Raw genomic sequence first — 16,143 nt, 5'->3', positions numbered from 1 at the left:
ATGTTCAGCGAATCCCCATTCTGCCCTTAATGGATCTCGTGGGTGCAATGGACGTAGTCTCTGATAAGCCTTAAGCTCACCTTTCAGAGTGTTAAGGGCTTCCGTATGTTGCAAAGTACAATCCCATTTCCTGTTCTTTTGGAGCAAGTCATAAAGAGGGCGGGCAATCACTGAAAACCCTGGTATATGTTTTCTCCAGTAGCCCAAAGTACCTAACAGCTGTTGTAATTCCATTTTATTGCCTGGAGTCTGTCCCTTTTCAAGAGCTGATAGAGTATTGTCAGGTACTGCAACTGCTCCAGCCATCCAGCATGCCCCCAGGAATTTAATTTCTTGTCCAGGACCTTGGCATTTAGAAGATGGAATGTCTAGCCCATTCTTGACTAATGGATTCCAGATGGCCTCAGCCACTTGCCCTACCTGTTCCTGGTTGTCCCCACCAACTAGGATATCATCTATGTATTGACATATGTGGACACCTGATGATACTTCCACAGCATCAAGGAACTTGGCTAAAGCATTGTGAGCAATAGCGGGGGAGTGCTTGTATCCCTGGGGAAGTCAATTAAACGTGTATTGGGTCCCCTCCCAAGTGAAGGCAAACTGGGGTTTGTCCTCTTCCCTTAGGGGAACCACAAAAAACATATCCTTGAAATCTAAAGCAGCCATCCATGAGTGGGCTGCAGCCTGTATTGCTGTTACCACTGAGGTAATACTTGGGACGGCAGAAGTTAATGGTGGGGTATTATTGTTCAATCTTTTATAATCAAGTTTTAGTTGCCACCTTCCATCTGATTTACAGACTGGCCAAACAGGAGAATTATAAGGGGAAGGTGTGCGACTGATGATCTCTCTTTTCTCCAGATCATTAATTACTTCCAAAATGCCCCATTTGGCTGTGGCTGGAAGTGGGTATTGAGAGACATGGGTTACTTTAGATTGGGGTAGTGCAGGAGCAACCTGCAAGGTTCTCACATGAATAGCATCTGCCTCCCTGCCCCTGAAGCTCCACACCCTGCTATTGGGTAGGTACCATTGTTTGCCCACCAGCACATCAAATCCCAGTATATTTCCCTCATAGGGGCTCAGACCCACTTCCACAGCTGTCATTCACTTTTCCCCAGGTTGCCAGAGTTGCGTTCGAGCTATGGGACATTTTTCTGTTACCCCTGTTACTCCTCTAATGGTTATAGCCTTCCTTGATGGCCTAATTCCCAGCTCACTAGCTTGTCGTTCGTTTAAAACACTAATTTGAGCTCCTGTATCAATTAAGAATTCCAAAGTTAACCATCTTGGACCCGCAGGAATGTGTATATAAGGCTCTTTATCAGCAGACCATTGGCAAGTATTCACCATGTGGATTGGGCGGCCTGACCCCAAACCACAGCTCCTAGTTTTTAGCCCTTCCAGTTCCTCTCGCAGTGCCGCGAAAGGGTCCAGTTTCTCTTCCTGAGGGTGCAGGGTTGCTGACGCTTCCCTTTGGTCTCTAGCTTTCCCCTCCAGCAATTCCACTTCCGGATGTCATCAGTGGACTGCCCGTGCAGCACCACTGCGGTGCCCTCAGTGCCAGTGCTTTCCGCCAGAGATCGTCCCTTCTGGGACCATAGTTCTGACCCGACCACCCACGAGTTCGAGACCGCTCAGGGCAGGGTTTACAACTGGCTGCCTGGACCTTCCTGCTGCCCTCCATGCCACCACTCGGCTACGCCCATCCCATCTCGCGCCTGTGAACCACTATGCTGTGCTGTACTTCCACCCAAGTCATCACATGCGCGCTGGTGGCCTCTGGGGGTTCTGCTGATTGCGTTCAATGGCCCCTTGGATTCTTTGTCTGAGGGACTGAACATGTATCTTTAAAGCATCCAGCAGACCTCCAATAAGGGGTCTGAAGTGGTGGGCATCCACCAGTGCAGTCATCAGTATCCCTTGCTGCCCTCTATCTTACATGGCCTGAACACAGGCGGCTTTTTGCACTCTCTCCCTTAACTCCGACAGTCCCTTTATCTGGATAGTAATAGGTTCTCCTCTCCCTTGGGTGCACACTCCCAGCCCAGTAAGCTACTCGGGACGTTATCGACCAATCATCCACCGGTCCATCACTCAAAAACACTCCCGGTCCCCAGTAACTTCTCGCATCATCATCACTCAACAGTATCCGATCTTCCCCTGTTAAAGAAACTCTCCACAAATGCTCAGTTTTGGTTTCACCCAGCTTACGTGAAAACTTACCTTGTTACTCACTGAGTTCGGGTCCTGACCAAGGGGTTGTGTGAATACTAGTTCGGGGGCTCCCACTGTGCAGACCTGTGTGCCTTTCTGTTTTAATAAGGGGTCACATGTCCCTTTCTTGAAATTCCTCTACCTCTTCAGAGCTGTTTCCATCAGTCTCCACAAATGTTCCCATCCCAATCCTCAGGATCAATATCCATGATTAACTTCAGGATTTGGGTGATGCTGGGGGGCTTTTTTGCTTGTGACAGTGCGAGCGGCGGAGGAATGCACATAAGTCGACTCAATATGAGTGATAGAAGTGATTCAACTTTATTTGCATGGATAGCTCATATTTATACAGTTTGCGATAATTATGCCTACTAGTCCTAATATGATTGGTACATTGCTAATGTTTATTCATTACTAAAACACACCCACTTGTGGTTTGCAGCTATGCGTGTTCCGTAACTTTCTCATGGGAACTTCTTCAAAAGTTGATTATGAAACTATGCCAAGGTCACACTGTCTTTATTTTTCTCCTGATATCAGCAAGACCAGCTATTTTCGGCCAAGACCTAATCATGCTGCCCAGGCTGACATTCCTTTACACACAACTCTGCTCGCACAACTTTTCCATAGACACATGTCCTTTCTCATCAAGCAATTCCCAACAATTCCCCCTTTTTCTTTTTGTGCGAGTAGAGCTTGGTGGGTCAGCTTTGAGACTCCTCTCATCATGCACCCATACGCAATTCTGACTATTACACAGATTAATATCAATATACCTAACCAACGTAAGGCTTCTTTAATCCATGACATTAGCCATGGTGTTATCCCACCGAATATTGACTGTAACACCCCATCAAGCCAACTAGTTTCTTGCCGGATCTTTTGTGTATGATCACTTACATTAAAGCAACACATCCCATCAACATCTTCACACCCGTGTTCTTGTGCCAACAACAGAAAATCAATAGCTGCTCTATTTGTAAAATTTTAACACTTGCTGTATTGCCCTTTGCAAAGATCTATGAACACAATTAATTAAACACAGTAAAAACAACATTATACCTACTAAAATACATAAGAATAAAAGACTGTTCAGGTAATGCCAATGACACACAAAAAGAGATTTGATTAATAGCTTTAGCTAGTGACACCCAAACATTCTTACTATCCCATGGCGTTAACCGATGTGGATCAATCACCGGTGTCACTGTCATGCTGCTTACTACAGTCAGTGTGTTCCATATCAATCTCAGCATAAGGTTTCAAATATATGGGTAAATCAGGAACGTATCTGCCAGACATGGAGGATGTGATTTTTTGTCCAATTGCTGTCAAGGCTTGTAGTCCCGGTGCACTTAGTTGTCTTGTAGAAGTTAAGCTATCACTGCCCCTCAATAAATCCAGCAGCGGCTGTAAGTCTGTATTTGTAATACCACAACAAGGTCGAATCCACTGTAGGTCTCTGTTTAAATCTTTCTCCCTCTTTTTGTTTTTCAGCAATCCAGGCTTGCTTAATAACTTGGGATGCCATTTTCCTTAATAAGCTAAACAAGGTAAAACTATTACAATAGCTAAAATCACAGTAACTACAATAATGCCCATAATTCTTTGAGCCAACCCGTTACCCCTAATGACCCAGACCATGAGGACTATGAGGAAAATGAACCATCCATACATTCTTGTGCCATCTTGCTCCACGAACTCAGCCCAGCAATCGGTAGGTGCCAGCTTTCCGTGGGCGTCCCCACAGAGGCAACGATGGCCTCACTGTACACCAGCCCGATGCTCTTCGGAAAATCCCGGTATTTATACATTTGCAGAGGAACGGGTTTTAGCACACGTGGCCAGCGGGTGCCAAAAGTCCGCCTCGGTTGCAATCTATGACGCATGAGCTCACCGGCCAGGCGCGCTGCACGAGTCATAGCCATCTTGTCTATTGGTTCGTGGGCTTTACGATACAGTTGCAATGCACAGAGAATCTTGACCTGTTATGTTGGCCAAGGTGACCTATATGTTAGTTTTCGGCTGAGGTAGTATTCATATTGCCACATCATCTATGATGCTCCAGATGATGATGGTCGTGCAAATCGAACAGGAGTCCATCGTGGGCCTGTATCTGTGGAAACACAATCAACCTCGTTCCCAGGTTATTAATGGAAATAGATCTTACCCCTGATTTTGGCTTTAACTAACTTTTACATTTACCCCACACTGTCTTCCCGTAATCACGCTATGTTTAATCAAATTATGCTTAACACACTTTTTACCTAAAGCAAGTTCTATATACAATAAGGCACGCTGTTCTAAAAACCTCTCTGAAGGACTCGGTGTCCGCTAGTAATACTCTATTAGTTAGAATCTGTTGGATCAGTGGCTTCAGCACCCGCCGGTGCCGTGCCACTTGCCATTGGGACAATTCTGGGTCCAGCATCAGTACGAAGCCATGGCTTGACCCACTTAGCCGGGATCTCCCAGTAAGTTTTACTTCTGCTGACCCGCACCATTTCCCGGATTCTGGGTCCTTATACATTACCATGATTCCTGTACTTTGTTGCGTCCTTTCTGCCTGTAAAATAACATGATGCACTACAATTGGTGGGTCTTTGTGATCACCTGTCAATCTAAGATAATTTAGCTCAAATAAGGCTTTGGCCAATCGTTCCTCTGGGAGTAAGCCCTGGGTTCCCCCCTTTTGTTTTTGCAGCATGTTCTTTAGGGTTTGGTTGGCCCATTTGACAATAGCCTGTCCTGTGGGAAGATGTGGAATACCCGTACCATGGTGAATTCCCCACAAATTACAAAATCGAGCAAATCGTGTAGAACCATAGGCTGGGCCGTTGTCCATCTTAGTTTCTTTAGGCACACCCAGTACTGCAAAAGAAGCGTGAAGATGTCATTCAATATGTAAGGCCTTTTATCCAGTTCGTGCCGTGGCCCACATGGCAGCAGGATAGGTATCAATACACACATGTACAGAACGCTTTGCACCAAACCACGTGACATGGGTGACATCCATTTGCCACAACTGCAATGGCAAGAGACCTCGTGGGTTAACGCCACAGCCCAAGCCCAGCCCTTCCTTTTGACAATCGGGGCATGCTTTAACGATACCTTGGGCATCAGTAAGTGGTAAGTCAAATTGCTTTGTTAACATCCTAGCGGGTTGGTGCAAGAACGCACGTGATTGCCGTGCTTTGTTGCAAACTGTTCCCTGGAGGAGGCTCCCATGCCGCTGCAACCCAGTGGTCAGCTCTGTCATTTCCCGTTTCTCATCTGCACAGTGCGCTCATAACCAAGAGTTCTACCAGAGGGGCCATATCGTCATTAGTGATACCGCAAAGATTCCACACCCACTGGATATCTCCCACAAGCTTCTGGACATCATGTAACGTTGACATTTCTCATGTTATTTGAACCTTCTGAGGTTTAACATTGCTCGCATCTATGTGCCACCCCAAATACTTCCAAGGTGCTGCCTTTTGCACCTTTTCAGGAGTGATTATTACTCCGCGATGGCTTAAGATGTCCTGCAATTGAGCTAAAATCTCATCCTGTGGCAAGTTACTAAGGAAACTGCTTTCTTACAGGCTCTGATGCCCAGGCCACATACACCTGACACATCATGGGGGAACTGCGCGTTCATAGCGGTAACATGACCCAATGGTATCTCTTATAGGGCTCTGCCTTGTTAATCGATGGTACCGAAAAGACGAACTGTTCAGCGTCATCTGGGTGCAAGGGAATGGTGAAAAAACAATCCTTTAGATCTATAATTAACAAATTCCATTCTTCTGGAAGCATAACTGGAGACGGCAAACCTGGCTGCAGGGCTCCCATACTGTCCATCACCGCATTCACAGCTCTGAGATCATGTAACAGTCTCCATGTCCCACTTTTCTTGGGAATGGTAAATATTGATGTATTCCATGGACTAGTAGAAGGAAAAACTTGTCCCGCTCTCAATTGGTCCTCAACTAACCCTTGTATTTTTAGCAGCCTTTCAGAATTTAGCAGCTACTGATCAATCCAAACAGGGTCATCTGTTTTCCACCTAATTTTCAGAATTGGCTGCCCCTCAGTGACCGCTCCTAAAAAGGATGGGTCACTAACATTGCCTTCATGTGGCTCAATAAATCACAGCCTACGAGGCCAAACAATTCCTTTGGGGTAGTCATGACATATGGACACGTCGTAATGTGTTCACCATCGGGGAACACAAATGTAATCGGTAGCTGACTTACTAAGGTGGCTTGTGTGCCCCCTATCCCAGCAATACCAAAATTTGGATTGATCAATGGCCATGATGGAGGCCAAATGCATCGTGAAATAATCGTAACATCAGCTCCTGTATTGATTGTCATTGGTTTCTTGACAATAGCTCTGTCAGGCCCTTCCAATTGCACTACCTTTTCTGGTTTACCTCTTGTTGTGACCATGGCAAAGTATACCTGTGGTTTCCCTGTGGAGCCGAATCCACCATCTCCACGTTGTACTTCACCTGGGTTCGGAATACACGACCTGAATGGAACTAATTGTGCTATTCTGGTACCTTTAGGAATAGAAACAGGAGGGATTACAACATGAATCATAATTTTCACAGTCCCACAATAATCTGCATCAATAAGCCCTGGGAGCACCAGAATTCCTTCTAGAGCTGTTGAAGATTGCCCCATTAAAAATGCACTAAGTCCAAACCCCAATGGTCCCTTTATGTTGACTGCGGTTTCCACATCCACTCCGGAGCTTCCTGCGGTGGCGGATCTGGTGGTTTTGAGGCTACTTGAGGGCTGGCAGCTCAAGCCCCTTGCATTTGTGTCGCCGCGTGAGGGGCCTTCGCGGTCGGTGTAAAGTTTCCCTTCTTCCTGTATTCTTGGTGGTATGGTTATCTTTCTTACACTTGTTGCAGCACTTACTGTTAGCAGTACCTGTACATTTGCTCCTAATGTGTCCACGTTTGCCACAGTTAAAACACTTGACCAAGGGGTGTCTTACTGGCCTTGTACTTCTTTGTAGCTCCTTGGAGAGCTGTGGCAGCATAGGCTACTTTCTGTGAGTCCACTGATCGATCCGTGTATTCTATCATATCAACGACGTCTGCATTTTTGGCAAATTACACAATGCTTTGCGTGTCTTTTCAGTAGCATTTTCAAAAGCGAGTATTTTGAACATGTTTTCTTTCATGCCCTCGTTCATGTCAGGGTGGTCATAGATTGCCCTATGCAGTCTATTAATAAACTGTGCAAAAGCTTCGTTATACTCCTGTTTCACCTGGGTAAAAGCATGGCTGCGCATATTGTTTGGTGTGGTAAGAAAAGCTTGATACGCCAAGATCTGTGATAGATGATGAACCTCAGTGACACATTGTAACTGAGCGTTCCCTGATGCAAAGTTTCCAGTACCCATCGGCATCTGCGTGGTTACTCCCCATAGGGGATCTGTTTGTTGTCGCGATGTTGCTTGTTCCCTATCACAGAGCTTCTCCCACTGCCGGAAAAACACTAACATTTGGGCGGGTGTCAAAACCAACTGTGCTAGCTGTTTAATATCTTGAGGTATCAGCGTATCAGCAGAAAAAATGAATTGCAGTATTTGGTGAGTTAACGCAGATTTGATTCCGTACTGACTCATAGCATTCCTTAATCTCTCAATGACCTCCCAGTAAAATGCCTCCCATTTTTTCTGTCCATTTGATGCAATAACTGGGAATGCTTGGAGCATAGTCCCTTCTATAATGGCCTCTTTTATTACACCCCTCCAATGTCTCTGCCTTTCTTCTGCAGCGACTATTACAAGCGGCTATTACAGGCGGCTCCGCATCTATCACGGGTGCGGTTGGTTTCCCCGTCTCTTTTCTGCATTTCCTTTAACAATTCTAACATTGTCTCTTTTTGTTCTATTATTAGAGTAGCCAAGTCCTTGTTTGCATTATTTGAATCAGGGTATATACTAGGTATAATTTGTTCATGCTGAATGGTGCTATCTGAGGGCTGGTTTTTCGTAGGCAGATTTTTACTCACTCCCTATTCTGTAGCGTTTCCTTTAATCGTATGGTTAGGGAGGCTTAGGAACTGTCAGATGGCTGATTAATATCGGCAGTCCCAGGGAGTGGAGCAGAAGTCAAGGGCACAAGAGCAGGTGAACAAGCTCCAAAAAGTATCTCTCGCTGCATTATGTTTTCTCCCCGCTTTTCCCTTTCGCTTCCGGTTGGAGAGAGAGAGCAGCAAAAGCAGACGCAGACGCTTTACGATCTGCTTTCATTTTTTACAGAGTTGTCTTAATCAATTTCCATAGAGTTGCAAGACCTTTAACTTCTTTAGACCCATCACTAATTTCATCCCATAGGGAGGTTCCGATAGCTTCCCAGGTACTAAGCTCAAAAGCTGTACCCACACTACTTGAAAGGTTTCTGTCCTTGCTTCATTAGTTTTTTAGCTGATTGTATCATCATCAGTTACCATATCCCATAATATGTCCCCTAATCTACGCCATTCACTCTCCTCAAATAATAAATCCGGATTCTTAAAGCATCCCTTAACACGACCTAAAGCAACTAATCCCGAAACTTGCTTAACGCAATTTACCCCCCGCTTTTCTAAAAAGCACTGTAATAATTTTAGGCCTACCTCTTGATCCATTGCCGGCCAGCTTCTTGATACTCCTTGGTGCTACCTTGATTAAGGCACCTCGGTTAAAAAGTCTTTGCAGCCTTTTTCCAGTAGCCCTCACTGACGGCGAACCCCTTTTGGACGGTCCAGGCACGAGAGTTAACACACCAACCAAGACGATCAGCGTTCGGTTAATCTTTTGCCCCCCGGTCGCTGCTATCGGCTCTTCTCAGTGTCCGTCGCTGCAATTCCCCTTTCTTTAGTCCCCGTTCGGGCGCCATTTGTTGGAGCGGCGGAGGAATGCACATAAGTCGACCCAATATGAGTGATAGAAGTGATTCAATTTTATTTGCATGGATAGCTCATATTTATAGTTTGCGATAATTATGCCTACTAGTCCTAATATGATTGGTACATTGCTAATGTTTATTCATTACTAAAACACACCCACTTGTGGTTTGCAGCTATGCGTGTTCCGTAACTTTCTCATGGGAACTTCTTCAAAAGTTACTTATGAAGTTATGCCAAGGTCGCACCGTCCCTGTCTTTCTCCTGATAACAGCGAGACCAGCTGTTGTTTTTCTCCTGATATCAGTAAAGCCAGCTATTTTCAGCCAAGGCCTAGTCTTGTTGCTCAAACTGACATTCTTTCACACAGAACTCTGCTTGCACAACTTTTCCATAGACCCATGTCCTTTTTCATCAAGCCAATTCCCAACAGGAAGACAGTTAATCCCAGCTGAAACCAGGACACGATTCCATCCCCAACTTTGGCATGCTGCCACCAGGCTCATCTCTGTTGCACCTAGATTTATCCCTTACCCCCTCAAACCTAGTTTAAAGTCTTCTTTATGAGCCCCGCCAATTCACAAGTGAGGATCCTTTTACCCCTTTAAGATAGCTGGACTCCATCTGTTGCCAGCAAGCCCGGTGCCCTGTAAACCTCCCCATGATCAAAAACCCCAAAATTCCACCGATGGCACCAGCCTCTGAGCCACGTATTAACCAGGTGTGTTTTCCTGTTCCTGTCAGTGTATTTCCCTGCCACTGAAGGGATTGAGGAAAACACTACCTGTGCTCCCAATGCTTCCACTAATCGCCCCAGTGCCCTGAAGTCTCTTTTGATTGCTTTTGGATTTCTCTCTGCAATCTCATCACTGCCAACCTGCACAACCAGCAATGGGTAATAATCAGAGGACCAAACCAGACCAGGGAGTTTCCTAGTAGCGTCTTTTACCCGGGCCCCAGGGAGGCAGTAGACTTCCCTGTAGGATGGGTCAGGTCTGCATATTGGGCCCTCTGTGCCCCTCAGAAGGGAGTCACCTACGGCAATTACCCTCCTTTTTCTTTTTTCAGAGGATGTGAGAATGCGTGGGGCTGTCCGACTGGGCCTGGGCACCTCCCTAGATAGGGCTTCATCTACACCCTGATCTTCACTGGCCTGGTCCTCAAGTTCCAGAGCCCCATACCTGTTGCGTAGTGGCAACTGGGAAGGTGAGGGAGACCAGGAGGTGATTCTCCTGCCTGTCGTGGTTTCAGCCCGGCCTGTAACAAAGGACCACGCAGCCGCTCGCTCACTCCTCCGCCCCCCTCCGGTGGGATGGGGAGGAGACGGAGGAGAGAAAAGAAAAAGAAACTGGAACCTCGAGGGTTGAGATAAAGGCAGTTTACTGGGACAAACACAAAGAGATTACAACAACAACAACGGTACTAATGAAAGAGTATACAAAAAGAGTGATGCACAGTGCAACTGCTCACCACCCGGGACCCGACGCTCCGCCACTTCCCCCACCGAAAACAGAGACCACCCCCCGGCCTGCTCCCCATTTATATACTGAGCATGATGGCACATGGTATGGAATAGCTCCTTGGCTAGTTCAGGTCAGCTGCCCCGGCTATGCCCCCACCTCCCAGGTTCCTGTAAAAATTAACTCTATCCCAGCTGAACCCAGGACACTGCCTCATTGAGCAGGAACCTGTATCCATTCCCGTCTATCTCTTAGGTCCCCTCCTGTCTGGTGGCAAGAGGACAGGGGGTCCTCCGCTTCTCGTGGAGCCTCCATCTGCTGCCTCTGCCTCAGGGATGGTATGGTGTGGGCCCACCAATCTATCTCCCTCTCACACTCCCTGATACTCCTCAACCTTTCCACTTCCTCCTTCAGCTCTGCCACCAGGCTGAGCAGATCATCCACCTGGTCACAGTGCACACAGGCGTTGTCTCTGCTGCCCTCTGGTACCACTGACAGGCTCAGGCACTCCCTGCAGCCAGAGACCTGGACAGCTGTCTTGCGGAGGATCCACAGGGGACATCACACACAGACCAATATGATCAAGTGAAGCCCATTTACTACAACTTTTAGCACAGTTATATACCTTATGCTCTTGTGCACATGCCTTATACAATACTCTAATTGGTACAATACCCCGTTTCATGTGACACTATCTTATTCTCTATTGGCTGTGAAAGCTTCTTCACGAGGTGTCCAGCAGTTACTTATCTCATTCTTCAGCATCCAGGAGTTGTTTGTCAGGCTCTTCTTATGTTCCTTTTTCCCAGCATACAAGGACACAGCGTCCTTGTCCGCTTCAGCACTTTGTAAACTGATGCTTCGTTCCCAGCCTAACGGCTGGATTGCTCACATGCCCTCGCCCAGCCAAGAATTCCTCAACAATTCCCCCTTTTTGTTTTTTTGAGCAATCCAGGCTTGCTTAATGGCTTGGGATGCCATTGTTTCTTAACAAGCTAAACAAGGTAAAATTATTACAATAGCTAAAATTACAATACCTACAACAATGCCCATAATTCTTTAAGCCAACCCGTTACCCCTAATGACCCGAACCATGAGGACTATGAGGAAGATGAACCATGCATACATTCTTGTGCCATCTTGCTCCGCAAACTCAGCCCAGCAATTGGTAGGTGCCAGCTTTCCGTGGGCGTCCCCACGGAGGCAACGACGGCCTCACCGTACACCAGCCCGATGCTCTTCGGAAAATCCCGGTATTTATACATTGGCAGAGGAATGGGTTTTAGCACACGTGGCCAGCGGGTGCGAAAAGTCCGCCTCAGTTGCAACCTATGACGCATGAGCTCGCTGGCCAGGCGCACTGCACAAGTCATAGCCATCTTGTCTATTGGTTCATGCGCTTTACGATACAGTTGCAATGCACAGAGAATCTTGACCTGTTATGTTAGCCAAGGTGACCTACACTTTAGTTTTTTGGCTGAGGTGGTATTCATATTGCTGTATCATCTAAGATGTTTCAGATGATGATGGTTGTACAAATTGAGCGGGAGTCCATTGTGGGCCTGTATCTGTGGAAACACAATCATAACCTCGTTCCCAAGTTATTAATGGAAATAGACCTTACCCCTAATTTTAGCTTTAGCTAACTTTTACGTTACCCTACACTGTCTTCCCGTAATCACGCTATGTTTAATCAAATTATGCTTAACACACTTTTTAGCTAATGCAAGTTCTATATACAATAAGGCACGCTGTTCTAAGTCTTCTACAAGCGATAAATCCTTATAATGCCCTAACCAAAAAACCCCTCTCTGAAGGACTCAATATCCGCTAGTCCTCTAAAGTGTAATACTCTATTAGTCAGAATCTGTCGGATCAGTGGCTCCAGCACCCGCTGGAGTGGTTGGGACGATTCCGGGTCCAGCATCAGTGCAAAGCCATGGCTTGACCCACTTAGCTGGGATCCAGCGAAGGCCTCGATCTGTAAGCAGACACATATACCCTCTCCCAGTAAGTTTTACTTCTGCTGATACGCACCATTGCCCGGACTTTGGGTCCTTATACATTACCATGATTCCTGTACTTTGTTGCGTCCTTTCTGCCTGTAAAAGAGCATGATGCACTACCATTGGTGGGTCTTTGTGATCACCTGTCAGTCTAAGATAATTTAGCTCAAATAAGGCTTTGGCCAATCGTTCCTCTGGGAGTAAGCCCTGGGTTCCCCCCTTTTGTTTTTGCAGCATGTTCTTTAGGGTCTGGTTTCCCATTCGACAATAGCCTGTCCTGTGGGAAGATGTGGAATACCTGTACCATGGTGAATTCCCCACAAATTACAAAATCAAGCAAATCGTGTAGAACCATAGGCTGGGCCGTTGTCCGTCTTAATTTCTTTAGGCACACCCAGCACTCCAAAAGAAGCGTGAAGATGTCATTCAATATGTAAGGCCTTTTCTCCAATTCGTGCCGTGGCCCACATGGCAGCAGGATAGGTATCAATACACACATGCACAGAACGCTTTGCACCAAACCACATGACATGGGTGACATCCATTTGCCACAACTGCAATGGCAAAAGACCTCGTGGGTTAACCCCACAGCCCAAGCCCAGCCCTTCCTTTTGACAATCGGGGCATGCTTTAACGATACCTTGGGCATCAGTAAGTGGTAAGTCAAATCGCTTTGCTAACATCCTAGCGGGTTGGTGCAAGAACGCATGTGATTGCCATGCTTGTTGAAAAAAATTCCCTGGAGGAGGATCCCATGCCGCTGCAACCAATTGGTCAGCTCTTTCATTTCCCTCTGACAAACCTGATAGGTTTTGATGACTTCTTATATGCGTTATAAAATACTCTACACTCCGAGAGTTCAAGCAGCGTAGTAATAAGAAAAACATGCCCAATCTTTTGTTTGTGACCTCCTTTACCATTGCTCTTTCCATCCTTTGTACCACCCCAACTACATAAAGAGAATCAGATACAATATTCAGCAGCTACCCAGCCCAATGCTGCAGTGCCCAAATCACGGCTTTTAATTCTACCATCTGTAAAGAATCCCCAGGTTCTCCTTTTTCAACATGCTCACACCACTGTCTCATTTCCGAAACAACCTCATAGACACCTGGGTCAAAGAGCATGGTATCGAGTGGGTGTATCATATCCCCTAGCATGCACCAGCCTCTGTGAAAATCGAGCAATACAATGGACTGTTAAAGACTACATTGAAAGCAATGAGGGGTGGAACTTTCAAACATTGGGATACACACTTAGCAAAAGCCACCTGGTTAGTCAACACCAGAGGATCTGCCAATCGGAGTGGGCCTGCCCAATCAGAATTTTTACATACTGTAGAAGGGGATAAAGTCCCTGTAGTGCACATGAAAAATATGTTAGGGAAAACAGTCTGGGTTACTCCTTCCTCAGGCAAAAGTAAACCCATTTGTGGGATTGCTTTTGCTCAAGGGCCTGGGTGCACTTGGTGGGTGATGCGAAAAGATGGAGAAGTCCGATGTGTGCCTCAAGGGGATTTGATTTTAGGTGAAAATAGCCAGAATTAAACTGTATGATATTAGTTGCTATATAACCCAGCCACTGTATGTTATCATTACAATAATTGTTATATGCTATATCCATAGTACGATAGTAAGAATCACGTGGATCAAGCAAGAAAGAACTGTGATAAAACTGAGTAAGCGCAGTACTGATGGAACCAGAACTGACTCCAGCATGCAACAATCCAATGGTGCACACCATCCTCCTGCTGCGTCCAATGTCATCTGCTCGTCACTGTCATGGTTTAACCCCAGCCAGCAACTAAGTACCACGCAGACGCTCACTCACTTCCCCCAACCAGTGGGATGGGGGAGGAAATTGGGAAGAAAAAAGTAAAACTTCTGGGTTGAGATAAGAACGGTTTAATAGAACAGAAAAGAAGAAACTATAATGATAATGATAACACTAATAAAATGACAACAGTAGTAATAAAAGGATTGGAATGTACAAATGATGCACAGGACAATAGCTCACCACCCGCCGACCGACACACCGCCAGTCCCCGAGCAGCGATTCCCTGCCCCCCCCCCCCCACTTCCCAGTTCCTAAACTAGATGGGACGTCACATGGTATGGAATATACCATTGGCCAGTTTGGGTCAGGTGCCTTGGCTGTGTCCTGTGCCAACTTCTTGTGCCCTGGCTGGCCATGAGAAGCTGAAAAATCCTTGACTATAGTCTAAACAATACTGAACATCAACTGAAAACATCAGTGTTATCAACATTCTTTGCATGCTGAACTCAAAACATAGCACTGTATCAGCTACTTGGAAGACAGTTAGCTCTATCCCAGCTGAAACCAGGACAGTCACACTGCACTGAAGCCCAATTCTGCTCTACCGACTGAGAGGACTTTGCACCATTCCTCCTGCCCAGACAGACTGGTATGACAGATGGTGCCCAGAGTCAGAAACTAAATGAACTCAACAAATGTTTTATGAACATAAATCATGAACTAAAGGAATGATATCTCTGTGTGTGTATACATATATATATATATCATTGTACATATGTCTCAAAGGGATTGAAAGGTGGTGATGATTAATCAGGATGTAACTAAAGGTATGGGACCTGAGCATGACATCAATGGTATAGAATAAGGGGTGGATACTGTCCTGGTTTCAGCTGGCATAGAGTTAACTGTCTTCCTAGTAGCTGGTACAGTGCTATGTTTTGAGTTCAGCATGTGAAGAATGTTGATAACACTGATGTTTTCAGTTGCTGCTCAGTAGTGTTTACACTATAGTCAAGGATTTTTCAGCTTCTCATGCCCAGCCATCGAGAAAGCTGGAGGGGTGCAAGAATTTGGCACAGGACACAACCAGGGCACCTGACCCAAACTGGCCATCGCGGTATTCCATACCATGTGACATCCCATCTAGTATAGGAACTGGGAAGTGGGGGGCGGGGAATCACTGCTCGGGGACCAGCCGGGTGTCGGTCGGCAGGTGGTGAGCAATTGCCCTTCGCATCATTTGTACATTCCAATCCTTTTTTACTACTGTTGTCATTTTATTAGTGTTATCATTATCATTATTAGTTTCTTCTTTTCTGTTCTGTTAAACCGTTCTTATCTCAACCCAGGAGTTTTACTTCTTTGTTCCCGATTTTCTCCCCCATCCCACTGGATGGGGGGGAGTGAGTGAGCGTCTGCGTGGTACTTAGTTGCTGCCTGGGGTTAAACCACAACAAATTGATAGCCCAGCTCAAATGCGTCTATACCAATGCATACAGTAAGGGCAATAAACAGGAGGAGCAGGAAGGCATTGTGCAGCAGGATAGATAGGACTTAGTCACCATCACAGAAACATGCTGGGATGACTCCTGTGACTGGAGTGCTGCGATGGATGGCTATAAACTCTTCAGAAGGGATAGGCAATGTAGAAGAGGTGGTGGGGTGGCTCTCTATGTTAAGGAGTGTTTTGATTGTACAGAGCTCCACGATTGTAACGATAAGGTCAAGTGCTTATGGGTAAGGATGTGTGGGAAGGCCAACAAGGCAGATATCATGCTGGGAGTCTGT

The 16,143-nt window shown here is 46.1% G+C and overlaps 1 protein-coding gene across 2 annotated transcripts in view; it reads right to left on the bottom strand.

Annotated features, from left to right (window-relative positions):
* LOC126035478 (endogenous retrovirus group K member 9 Gag polyprotein-like) overlaps window positions 1-9,145 on the bottom strand; it is a 54,259-nt gene extending 45,114 nt beyond the window's left edge. The window contains exon 1 of one of the 2 annotated variants that reach the window (XM_049794113.1): window positions 8,844-9,145. The gene's annotated coding sequence lies outside the window, so the exon portion shown is untranslated. Of the gene's footprint in view, window positions 1-8,529; window positions 8,543-8,843 lie in introns of those variants that run through there. The other variant, XM_049794114.1, reaches the window with a different exon arrangement.
* Window positions 9,146-16,143: the final 6,998 nt, after the last annotated feature.

This window comes from Accipiter gentilis, chromosome W, assembly GCF_929443795.1.
Source record: "Accipiter gentilis chromosome W, bAccGen1.1, whole genome shotgun sequence".
Taxonomy (NCBI): domain Eukaryota; kingdom Metazoa; phylum Chordata; class Aves; order Accipitriformes; family Accipitridae; genus Astur; species Astur gentilis.
Note: the sequence above shows the minus strand (reverse complement) of the source record. Positions and strands in the feature narration are given on the sequence as shown.